This window comes from Xiphophorus maculatus, chromosome 2, assembly GCF_002775205.1.
Source record: "Xiphophorus maculatus strain JP 163 A chromosome 2, X_maculatus-5.0-male, whole genome shotgun sequence".
NCBI lineage: Eukaryota > Metazoa > Chordata > Actinopteri > Cyprinodontiformes > Poeciliidae > Xiphophorus > Xiphophorus maculatus.
The window spans coordinates 22,131,583-22,144,552 of NC_036444.1; positions in this window are offsets into that span (position 1 = coordinate 22,131,583).

A 12,970-nucleotide genomic window follows, 5' to 3' on the forward strand; every position below is an offset into this window, starting at 1 on the left:
TACTGGAACAGGAATGAAGAATGTTTTAAACCTACTGTGGACATACGTATATTGGTGCTGTAAATGGCTCTCTAGCTCACACCTAGCCTAGTCAGTCCTGTGCAACGTTGTTCAAAAAAAAAAAATCTTGCTTAAAGCTCAAACTGAACTTTCTCTGGACACTCGAATGTCTCTGGTCGATTTTTGACCAGGCCAATCAGCGAACAGAAAGAGAAGTTGTGAACAATGTTTTCGATTTTCTGCACTGTTTCAGAATTGCAGTCTGCCTGTAGTTTTAGCAACGGCAGCGGAAGGAAGTGAACAACGCTTCTTGGCATCAAAGTGGTGCATTACATGTGTCACGGACAAACTTTAGCGATTGGGTAAAATTTAAAACCTCAACACAGCCCACGCCTTCAGGAAGCAATCATTTTTCAACAGCCGGCAGCCCAGACCCAGTACGAAGCAAATATTGTCGGAGAGAGGGGCTGGTTTTTACAAGGTTAGCTCGAAACTGATTATTCTGGATAACAGTCTGAGTTCTATGAAACTTGTTATTTAGAAATAAATATTTGGTTTTATCCAGTGGTGGATGTGTGTTAAGCAGACCCAGAAATTTGACCAAATATGGGTAAGCCATAGTTAGAAAAATGCCCTGGTTTCCTTTCTATATTAAGAGCAAGTGACCCAGAAGCTCACTAAAACTTAGAGGAGGTCCACTGTGGTGGAGTGGTGTCCTCGTTTCATCCTTAATTCGAAGTGTAAAATTTGCATTCTAGGGGCTAAAGGGTTTCCATACGAGTGCATGTCGGTTTGATGCATTTTAAAAATTTATTTTGAATGTCTGGGTTTGTTTAAAAGCAGACTGCCAGCTTGTCCAAAAAAGGACCAACCAATGAAAACGGGTCTGCTTTTGGGGCTGAAATAGTCAGTTTTTCCACGCAGCTTTAGCCAATGTAGTTAAAGTGAAATTAACTTGATGGATGTTAAAGTGATACTCCACCCACATTCTGTTTTATTTAAGTATTTACAAGTCAGTCAATGTGGCCTTGAAAGGTGGCTGTGAAATAGCTCAGTGGTTATGGTCAGCATCAATTTACAGTGAATTCCAGTTATAACCGATTTATACAGAGGAAACATGAATCAAAACAACTCAAGCAGGGGGACGAGGGGATCAAAACATGCTAGTAAGACAGTATTTTTTGCTTATCTTAAAAACATGTTACAGAAAGTATTTTCCACATTCTTACAATGTTCTGTTTACTCATTAATCCAATGTTTGTATTTTACAAGGCATTTCTCCCGGTTTTTCACCAGTTAAGAAATAAATATTGTAAAAATATTGTTTTTTAATTATTGGAGCTGTAATTTAATAATAATAATAAAAAGAGTTAACTACGTTGTGAACAAGTGAAAACGGGGGATGAAAAATAAATATTTTTTAAACATATGTGCAGCATGTATTACACCCTTTCATAACTGCACTGTTTCTGTGGTATATCAAGGTACGCAGGTGTAAAATAGAAATATGTAAACATAATCACTCCCTACATTTATCCAACAGAGTCTAACATACATAAACTTGAAACCAGACACTGAGTATAAGCATTTTCTTTTTTTGGTAGTGAATCTGACCAAACGTTTGCTGTTTAGATCAGATAATGGTAGCAAAAATGTTATCTATTTGCTAAAAAACATTAAAAAGTGCATGCGGAGTTGTATTACTTTCATTGAGGTCCCATATTTTTTGCTACTACTTCCATAAAGGTCAGCTGAGTCGTACAAATCTTAAGTGATCCCTTATTTGTTGATACTTAGAGTAGAAGAACGTTCTGTAATCTACATGAAGAGGTCTTGATCAGTCATTTCTCAGGCTTTCCAAACATGTTTAGCACATTACTGTTGATTACAGCACACTGTTTTCCTATTGCATGCAGAATAGTAATGTGTCACTTGAAGCCATTTACCGTGTTTGGAACACTTGGCAGCGGATTATGACAAATGAAAAATAAGTATAATTTGGGTTTGTGTATCAATTATATGTGTCTATTTGCACAGCAAGATTTTTTTGTTTTTTACTTTATATTTATTTAACCAGTTCTCATTCAACAATCTATCAAGCTTTGGTTCGTACAATGACCCCCCATGACTGGTTCTGGTTCTGCAACCCCAGAACCAAACATGGAGAAGCAGCATTCTACTTATATTCACCACAAATCTGGAACAAACTTCCAGAAAACTGCAAAACAGCTGAAACACAGAATTCATTTAAATCAAGACTTAAAACTCACATCTTCAGAGTCGGCTTTGATTCGCAGTAACTGGAACATTGATCAACATATTTGAAGTTTATCGATTATTTTGATGCTGGCACTTGACTAAACGTAATGTCTATTGCTTCTTTCATAACTGATGACTGTATGATGTTTCTGCACATCACGAAAACATCGTATATAAGCACGTTGAAACCCCTAGTTGCTGAAATGTGCTACAGAAATAAACTTGACTTGACTCCCATTTGAAACTGGATTCTATGGGCAAGAAATGTGAAAATTGTGACACTGACTCTAAAAGTAGGTAGATTTTTTTTTTTCTTTTAAATTGTATTTATCCCACCTGCTGGTAATTACCTGAAAGCAAAACAAGCACACTGTATGAGTATTTTCTGTTCTCCGGAGAAATGCAATTTAGTGGTAATTAGAAAATGGACAGACTCAAACAAACAGCAGCAGACAACATGAACGTCTGGCTCCGGGAAGAAACAAGAGTGTCTGTTTTTAGGAGTTTGGAGAGTCCACTGATTGTCGAGGGAGAACATTGCCGCTGCCGGGTTAATTTGATCCACATTTGTGCAGGAGGGGGAGGAGGGGAGCAGCGGGCTGGAAGGTCTGTGAGTTTTTCAAGATTTTGGTTTTGATGAGTGGGGAAAGCATCCGCAGCCCGAGCAGACCAGACATGAGCAAAACCTATCTCAAGAACCAATAAGTCTTCAAAGCAAACACAGAGAAACGTTGTGTGTAGGTTTGCTGTGACTCGGATGCGACACAATCGTCTTCAAGAATCATACACAAATCATTTCTTTTGATTTGAGTGAAAATTCAAGTTACAAAAGAAAGGTTGATGTGATGCATCGAGCGGGAGATGAACAACTGCATAGCAATTATGCAAACGCTTTGATGCTTATAGTAATTAACTTTCACTGCAAAAGCTAAAATGGAGTGCCATAAAAAGGAAGAAAATATAAATATATATATACATATACTGTATATATATATATATAAGCCTATTTTGACATTTCAGCTGTTGCACCCTTGATACTGATATGATCTTGGTTTCAAAGGGATTTTTAATGCCTTCGGAACAATTTCTGCTACACTTTTTGACCCTTAAATAAAGTCCAGCTGCTAGACCCTCTGAACTATTCCCCTCCCTCGCTCTCCTTCCTCCCGTCTCCAGAAGGTGAGCACGTTTGCCCCTGGAGGCGAGGGCCGAGCACGCTCAGTAACACGGCCCCGATCCGCCAAATATTCTGTCCCCCTGTTTTGGTGTGACCCTTTCTCCATCCCCTCCAGACATGGAAGTCCACGTAATGTCGAAGGATATAACCTATTCTTTGCTTTTGGCCTGAAGGAGTGACTTCAAAAGAGGCCTCTCTCTCTCTCCCTCTCTTCCCTCCAGCTTCAAAAAGACAAAACGAAAAGAAAAGGAACAAAAAAGACAGAGGGATTTGGAACTTGAACGCTGAAGTACTGACATGCACTCTAAATAAGTTTACAAGTCCTTTTCTCTCTTCATGGTTGCAAACGAAGGGGGAAAAAAATAGAAAAGAATGTTGTGAAGGATTTGGCAAGACCTGCGCTCTCCTTTTGGTGTCTGAGCGCCGCTGCTGGCAGGATGTTTCACGGTGAAGGTTTAGAGTGTCTATTGCAAGCGGAGTTGCACTTTCATTGCAGAGAAAAACAAACGGCGGCCACGAAGAAAGTCCTGAGTACAGTAAAAGCGTGTGTTCAGTCTGTTATAGCTGACGCACCGCTTTGGGAAAAGCAGTCTGAGAGGCCGCTTTCTTTCCGTGCGTTACACGCCTTTCGCGTACACACGCGCTTACGTGTGCGCCTATTTTATTTCAGTTTTATGTGCTTTCATTCTTTCTGACTCACGCAGAATTTTTCATTATTATTATTATTTAACTGTCGAGCCTGCAGGACTCCTTCTCCTCTCCTCTGCGCCGCTGTGATAACATTGTGACTGGATGTGGGATGGAGCAAACTGGCTCCTTTCCTGCCCAGCTTCCCACTCCCTCTATCATTCGACATCCATCCAGTGGACCCCTCCGCTCGCCCGGCTCTCCAGCCCTCTCCTGTCCAGATGACTATTTTTAGCGGCGGCACTGCTATTCTGGAATTTGTTGCTGACTGGCTGCTGCTGCTGCTGCTGGGTGTCTGGGCGGCGATCTCTTCAGGAATGTCTGGCCTAGTCTCAAAACCACTCCAGAGTCCCAGAGCAGGGAGGATGGCTCAGGGCTCTGATTACAGCTTTAAGCTCACTGTGGCTGAAGCTCATTCTTCCTCGGAAAGCTGAAACAGGAGAAGACATTGTTTCACTTCCATGCCAATAAAACAGAGAGATGCGTCGCACAGGTATAAGGAATTCGTGGCCGATTTCCAATAATTGATTAATGTAAAAGTTTTGACCCACTGATGCCAGTTCCCCCTGTAAAATTTGCTATACAAGAAGAGGATTCAAAATGGGGTTTATGTGATCTTTAAAGCTGCTTTGATAAAAATAGATATTTTTTTCACATATTTGTTCAAATTGTCACTATGTTGTGACAGTTTGGTATGAGACAGAAAACCTGTGAAAAGATGGCGCTCCTCTGCCTTCTCCCAGTTCTGCCAGAGCTAATTAGAAACAACCTGAGAAAGGCAGAGGGTCTTAGCGCTGTCAATCATGCTTATGCACAGGCTTTCGTTTTTACTTAAAGAACGAAAGTTAAAATTGATGTGTTTTTATTAATAATTTTAATCAAAGATAACATAATTTTGGAGTTTAAGGACCTTGAACTCTCCGTACCTATTCTCAGCTAAGCATTAATCTTCAACTTCAAGTTGGGGTATGCAGCTTTTAGATGTCTTTTGCATATTTGTTAAAACTGTCACAATGTTGTGACAGTGTAATATGAGACGAATGATATGCTTTAAAAAAAATCTAACTCCTGCCAGTGCTGCTATTGTGGTCACAAAAATGAAATTTCTGACTGGTCACTAGATTATTTATATACTTGTAAAATATATACATCATCATCCTTATCTTGTAATCCCTTATCATCAAATACTGTTAGCCCTTACAAACATGTGTACAACTTTAGGGATATTGGTGTTTACCGTAACAAAAACTGAATCATGGTACTCAAGAGCTTAGGTGATGTCTGACATTATTTTTAAATCGCTTCTTAAAACTCATTTTTACTCTTTGGCATTTAAATGATGTGTGTTCTGTTTTGTCATTGTGTTGTTGTTTTTGTGTTGTTATTTTGTGCAGCACTTTGGTGCAGTCTTGTCTGCTGTAAGGTGCTATATAAATAAATTTGACATTGACATTATTTATTGACGTCTTTATTATAAAGTTAGTCTGGTCCAGATTGACTTGCTCCCCTTATTTTTATGTTGCCATGCTAAGAAAAGCTGGCTGGTTTCAGAAACCTCAAATTTAATGGACTGAAACAGAAATCCTAGCCACAATAGGGGGGAAAAAACGGTCCTCCCAAATTGTTGAGCTTTTCTCTCTTCCTTTAAGGTTAAGTCGGTTAGTTGCTTAAAGTCTGGTTGAATCTCCAGGGATTGAGGGAAAACTAGGCAACGCTGCCTGACTTAGACATTTGTGTGTGTGTGTGCTTGTGTGTGTGGTCCAAGAAGAGAAAATAAGCAGCACTAATGGGAAGTTTTTCCTGCCTTGAATCAGGCTTACGGGGGTTTCTAAGCAAAATTGTTTTCAGTGAAGGGACTCCAGTCCAAACCCACCTGTTGTTCATGATTGCAGAGATCTGTCGGAGCCCGGGCCTTGTCGAGTGACAGGCCGCCCTGTGCCACTTGGAGGCATCAATGAAGTAAACTAGTCTATTCATTCCTCAAGGCTACCCAAGTAGAGACAATGACCTACACTGATATATACACATTTCAGGCATGCCTAACCTGTCAAGCAGTGGAAGCTAAACAATTAGCAGTCATGTACACCCTTCTTTATCACCCAAACATGACAGAAATATGTAGAAGTCCACTGCTGCCTGTCAGTGCAGTAAATCCCAGATGCTTGGGCGGGTTTTTTAAACTTAGGTCAAAATTTTAATCCAAAGGATCTTTAGTTAAACACTTAACAAAATACCACGTCATTCCAAATGGCAACGAGGGCTTCCTTGAGTGGAAGAGATTAGTGCTTGGACAGGAATTTTAGGCCCTTTGGTGGTACCAGGTAGAGGAACTGACTTAACGGTATGCAAATATTTTATTGTAAATCAGTGAGGACAGTGCTAAACACTAAGCTACCGATAAGAACTTCCTTGACCTCATTTCTTCTAACTGCAGGCTGTACACAAGCATGTAAAACTGAGGTATTATCTGTGTGATCGTGAACATATCTTACTGCTCTGACTTCTAAATAAGGGGATGTGGGTTTAGGTCGAGTTTGGTGGGGACACAGTCAAGGCTGTGCAGGGGCAAAAAAAACAACAACAAAAAAACAAACCCTGAAACCACAAGGAAGCCCATAAGAAACCATAGCCGAGCTGTCCCGTCCGTCGGCCACTCAAGCAATTAAAAGACTGTATGAGAACTCTGTCTTTGCTAAAGGCTGAGGCCAAAGCTGGAGAGCAAAGTCATTCTTGGCTGATGCTCAGAGATGTGCGGCCTGGCTGCTCCAGGACTCAGTTCCACTGGTTTAGCGCTGCTGGTTTAATGCAGCCTTCAATTTGGCTTTTGTCTGAGAGATATTTTATTTTACCCCCTCCACCCGAATACAATTCTCCCAAAACTTTAAGTAGAAATGCAGCAGAAAGGGCCGCATGGATGGATGGATGTATCCTCCAGCTGGCCTACATTCCTCTGGTTTCCACTTGTGTCTGCTTCTTTTACTTTGTGGGGTCAGTGTTTCTGTGATTAAATCCCACCCGCCCCCGCCCCTCCTTTTGACGTTAAGCCGTCTTTCCATTCATAGTTGTTTCCTCTTAAACATTTTTGCCTATGTGATTTTTATGTGAATTTAAATTGCCCCAGAATTTTTACCAGGGAAACTCCCTTCCAGTTTTGGCCTACAGTCCCATGTACGAGTGTGCTGTATTTTCTTGCAATTCTTCTCCGACATGTCTTTAACAATATTGTGGTGTGGGGTGTGGCGATCTTGCACCAGTACAATGTTGTGACTTTAAACTTTCTCACAGTCTGCTGCCTTTTAACTCTTCCCATGGCTTTATCATCATCCCAGCTGACTGGCCATCCTCAAAGTGACTTAACAGTGATTGATATGAGCGCGGTTGGTGTGTCCTTATCCTGCTTCCTCTTGCTTTGATGCACTCCAGAAGTAGCTGTTTCACATGAAGCTGGAGCTTCACGAGATTCACATGTGAAATTGACTTTTCAAAGATGTGCCAAAAAATGTTTTTATGATTTTTAAATCACTTTAGGCTTTTGATGAACATTTGTCATCATCATCTTCTCATGTTCGTCCTTCACAATTCTGTACACCAGTATACAACATAATAAGGTGTGTGGTAAGTATAAAAATGACTGCAATTTTATTTAGCCAATAATAATAATAAAAAGATTTATAATAAAATTTGTGTATTTTACTTTCATGATGTTGTTCCAATTTCTATATGTATGTAAATATTTTATTTATGTAGTAGTGAAGTCCCTGACTAAACTCAGCCATCAATGCATGATGATGCACACTGTGGTTTTAAGTCTTGATTTTAAGCTAATTGTATTAGTCAGTGCATTGACTGCAATTTGTGAAGCTTTTTTTTCCCTTTTATGGTCCTCTTGGAGGTATATTATTAAGATGAACTAAAAAAAATCTGTTATTTCTTATCTTTAAATTTTTTGTGGTTTTGATGTTCACAATAGAACTGTATTGGTTGCTGCTGTTTTCTGTATGTGAACTGGTCTGTGCTCAGATATTTTCAGGTATCTACGGGGGAAAAAAGCTGTGATGCTAATAACTACATTAATATTCAAAGCAAAATAAATTATCAAAGCAGGAGAATATTCTTTATGTTTAGGCTGAATGCAATTAACTGGAACCACAGAGGCATATGGTACAAGATGAAGAACTCATTTCAAACCAGAAATTACCCGGAGAATACTAGTGTTAGCATTAGCATGCCAGTGTTAGCATACCCACTTAGCATATTGCTAACTATTGTTGGAAGAGCTGTATGTCAAATGCTTACCAAACTTTTTTTTCCTCTTTGTCTGAAGCACTTTGCAAAACAGATGAAAGATTACATTTAAATGTTCAACAAACAAAGTTACAAATACTTTGCCACCATCTGGTCCAGTATCATTTTTGAGCCCAATTATTCCTATTATTATTAATTGGCATTCTAAATACATACATTTATATATTACACGTGCTGTATTTATCTGAATGACATCTACCTATTTCAAAATTAGTTTGACAGCAAAAACAAGTTATCTTTTTACTGCCTGTAAATATTTCCAAGCAGTAGAGGAACTTTCTTAATCTAACAAACATTATGTCAGATCAATATTACAGCTGTACTGCTGAGACAAAATGTCTGTATGTCTAGAAAAATGAAAGACTGAAGTTCCAAACTGGAATTCAGTAATCTTTACTGACTGAGAGCCGTAAGAGATGAAAAATATAGACTAAAACACGACACAAAAAATATGTTCCTCTTTACCTTTTTGTGTAAGTTATGGTACTACCTTTACTTTTCAGCGCAACTATTAATTAGTTAATGTAATTTCTAAGAAGTATTTTATGTATCCTTCGTTGTTTATGCTGTTCCTCTTGGATTGGTCCGTGAGACTGAAGGACTCTGTTACCATCAGTTTGTTCTTTGGTTTTCCTGCACAGATTCTTCATGAGGTTCAAGAAAAGTGAATCTTAAACAGAGCCAAGTTATTTTGTAGACTGTAGATCGTCTTCCAGCAATCCTAATCCTATCGTCTTATTTTCTTCAGATAGCATACACACTGGCACTACTCAAAAGTCCTTAATTGGTTGGAAAGTTTACCAAGGCAGTAAATTCACACTAGGATGTTAAAGACTGTGGATTATATTCAAAGGGTTGAAAAGTTTTCCATTTGCCAAATGAAAGCCTCAGCCCAACCCACAACAACCCAACCACAGAGAGATCAACAGTTTCTTCAACTTGCTTAGGTTACCTTTTGCAAAGCACACGGAAGCCTTTAATTATTTTCTATTTTAACCCTTAGTTAACAATGAAACTGAATTGAAATATAAGTCAGCAGTTCATTTCAATGGCACTTTAACACAGTCAAATATTGCACAAATACATAAGTTCACCTATATACAAGTACTAAAAAAAGAGAATAATAAAACATTGTAGTACTTCTGTGTTATGTTGTACATTATTGAAAAGTAAATTCTTCAATTTACTGACATATATGGATTAAATACATACAGAATGCTGTTTTGAATCATTTATTCTTGTTAATTATGACAATTAGTATATTCATTAACCACTGACATCTGCTGAAGTGTATGCCTCAATGTTAGCAGCTTGTATGGGTTTCCTGACCTTGGCCTATTACATTCTTTCATTGTCTTTCTGATATTTTAGGAGTTTCACTATGTGAAATGTGCCCTTTGTATGTGTTTTCAATTTTTTTTTTGTCCTTTTGTCTCTCGCTTTCAAAGTTAGTTGGGTGAACTTGTTGTATTGAGATTTTTAACTTTTTAACTAACTCAAGAAAAATACCTGAAATGGTTTACCAGTGGCGACTGAACTGCTTTTGTGCGGCGTATCAAAGTCGTTCACGAATGTGTATACGTTAGCAACACTGATTAGGATATTTTATGGCAACAACTTGATTTCGTACTCTGACCAGAGGTTGCGCGCAGTCAGCTCTTCCAGTGTCAGTCATCAATTGGCACATATGATACATGAGATTGGATCAAAACTCTAGCATGAAAAATAAAAAGGTATCATTATGACCTGACGTGTCTAGCACATCGTTTCCCAGTTGTTTATGTTGTTTCCAATTGAAAGAAAAGTTGTGGTCAAATAAATAGTGTCTACAAATCCAACCTCCCATCATGGCTGTGAACAAGTTAGGGTTTTATGTTGTCATTTTAAGCTTGCTTATCTAGACAGTAACTCAACCCGGCTGCCATGAAACGGTGCGGTGTTGGTGATGGTGAGGCAGACGCTTGTAAACCCAGGTAAAGATGAATAATGAATTTAATAAAGAATGCCCAGAAAATCCACACAACCAGGCAGCACGACTGAGCAGAAGCCAGGGCTCAACGCCGGTAGCAACTGGTAATTTGAATGGACCAGACGAAGGACTGAACGCACTTACGACGCTGACAAGACATTGACAAGGACCCAACGAGGAACAAGGAACACAGGTGGAGTTAAATACACAGCGGGTAATCACAGAACGAGATACACCTGGGAACAATCAAGGGGAGGACAGGACAACGAAGAGACTCACGGACGCAGAAAACAATAAATAAATACACAGAAAAACACGGAACATGACACCGGAGGCGTATTTGGAAAGATAAATTTACATTTGATCTTAGACCGTTTGTGATCTTTTTCTGAGTTGACCTTCACAACACTTGCCTAAGTTGGTAATTAAACCAAAGAACTTCCAGTACTACAACAACTTCATCAGGGTGGTCTTTCTACCGTTGTCCTTTTTGTAACAGGAAGGAGGAAGGAAAAACTTCCCAATAGTATGTGTGGCCTGACATTTGCTATCCCATTACAGCCCACCTAAGACATGGCAGTGCACATAAAACAACACCAGACAGAAGGTAATGAAGTGCTAAGCACTGAGGTAATCATTCTTGAAGCAGTGACCTTTTCCCCTTTCCCTTCTCATCCTGACACCACGGTTCCTTCTTGTTCGTTCCGCTCTCCCCGACTGCTTTTGCAAGAATGACAAGAGATTCCAGCAGACAAATGAAAGCGCCTTTTCATCCCTGGTGTGCTTGCAAGATTGAAGACAATTATATGAGGCGATTTTGTGGTTCTCTTCTCATGATAAAGGGATTAAAAGCTCCCTCTGGGGAGAATGAATGAATTGGATCGGTTTAAGAAAAGAGGAACAACCCAGGCAGATATTAGCGCCTGTGCTGCCTGCCAAGATGCCGGCGAGGAAATTCTTTTGGGAAGGAGTTGAGTTTCAAGTAAAACCAAGTGTTTTGTAGCTACAGGTGAGTTCTGTTTGATGCTCACTTAAGGTGACATTTGGACGGCTCTGTGCTTTTTCTCTCAGGCAGAGATACTAATCTCCCTTTGGCAGCTGCGGTTTAGTTGGGTGGGGGTTTGCTGAGGGTGTCTTTCATTGAAGTTAGACCAAAGAGTCATCTCCCAAAGATTCTTTTTATGAGCGGTGACCATCTGGGACATTCCTTTCCGTGTGAAATTATGTGTATACTTTCCCTTCTTTCTTCTTTTTTTTTCTCTCCCCACTCCTTTAACCTCAAATAGCAATGATATGAAAAAGGAAAACAAATGAAAAGATAGTGCTTTGAAAATGGATCTGTCCCAGCAGTGTTCTGCCACCTCCCTTTTTTACTTTTGACCCTCTTCTTCCATCCACATGTGCAGGCTTGACCAGAAAAGAAACCGTCCCACTTTTTGTTGCGCGCATTGAGGATTCGAGTGCGACTGCTAAAAATGCCGAGGGGGGGAAAAAACAAAGGGAGGACGAGTAGATAATAACGCGAGAAGAAAGTGATGGTTTAAAGAACATTTATCTGTGGAGCCTGCTGATAGAAAATGTAGAACAGCTGGGAAGCAGATAGCAAGACTGAACTGAGTGAGTGAATGCAGAAGTTATATGAAGCGAAGAACAACAAGGAGAAAGGGCGAGAGTTCTTGTTTCAGACAGATGGTTTAAAACGGGGGGGTTCAAAAGATCGGACTTTCATGCAAGAGGAAATGGGTGGAGGAGCTTTGAAGAGCAATGCAGTGGTTTACCACAACACTAAATGGAAAGGGAAAAAAAAGTGTCTAGTGGTCAAAAAGAGTAAAATAATGAGAAGGACGGAACAATCTGTATGAAGAGCAAGTCAACGAAAACACATGGGTGCAAAGGAATATATAAAAACACTTGAAACAAATTACAAACTAAAACTTAGGGAAATATGTAAACTATGTTAAAACTACAAATTTTAGACAAAAAAAAAAACAAACAAAAAAAGCCTAACATTTTCTTCCATCAGAGCTCTAGACATTTGGTGATTTTACTCTTTCTGATCATCTTGGTCATCAGACTGATGAGTCAAAAAAAAGTTGTTTTCTTTGGATAAAGCCTCTACATTTTTTTTTTTTTACCTGGCAGCGCCTTTTGGTGTACTGTAGAAAAGCAGTATGACAAAGTGACAGACAAGATAAAAATGATTTTTAAAGTACTGTTAAGCTGCTTCTTGCGGGCTAACCACATTCCTTGATTGGTCTTGGAATCAAGACCAATCTGTCCGGCAGATAATTTTACTGCCGGACAGTGCAAACTCCAAACAATAACTTTTCAAATGTCACAACCACAAGTGTGCCATCTCCATCTCATCTTCTGGTGGCTGCTGCCAGCAGGATAATGCACCAGCTCACCTTCAAAATGTAGCAGAACAGCAGTTCTTTATCACGAACGTTCAGCTGACAAATCCGCTCTAACTGTGGGATGCTGCCATTTTCAGTTTGGACCAAAATCTCTTAGAAATAAGAGATTCTATTCCACAAAGAAGCAAGGCAATCCTGAAGGCAAAAGGAGGTTCA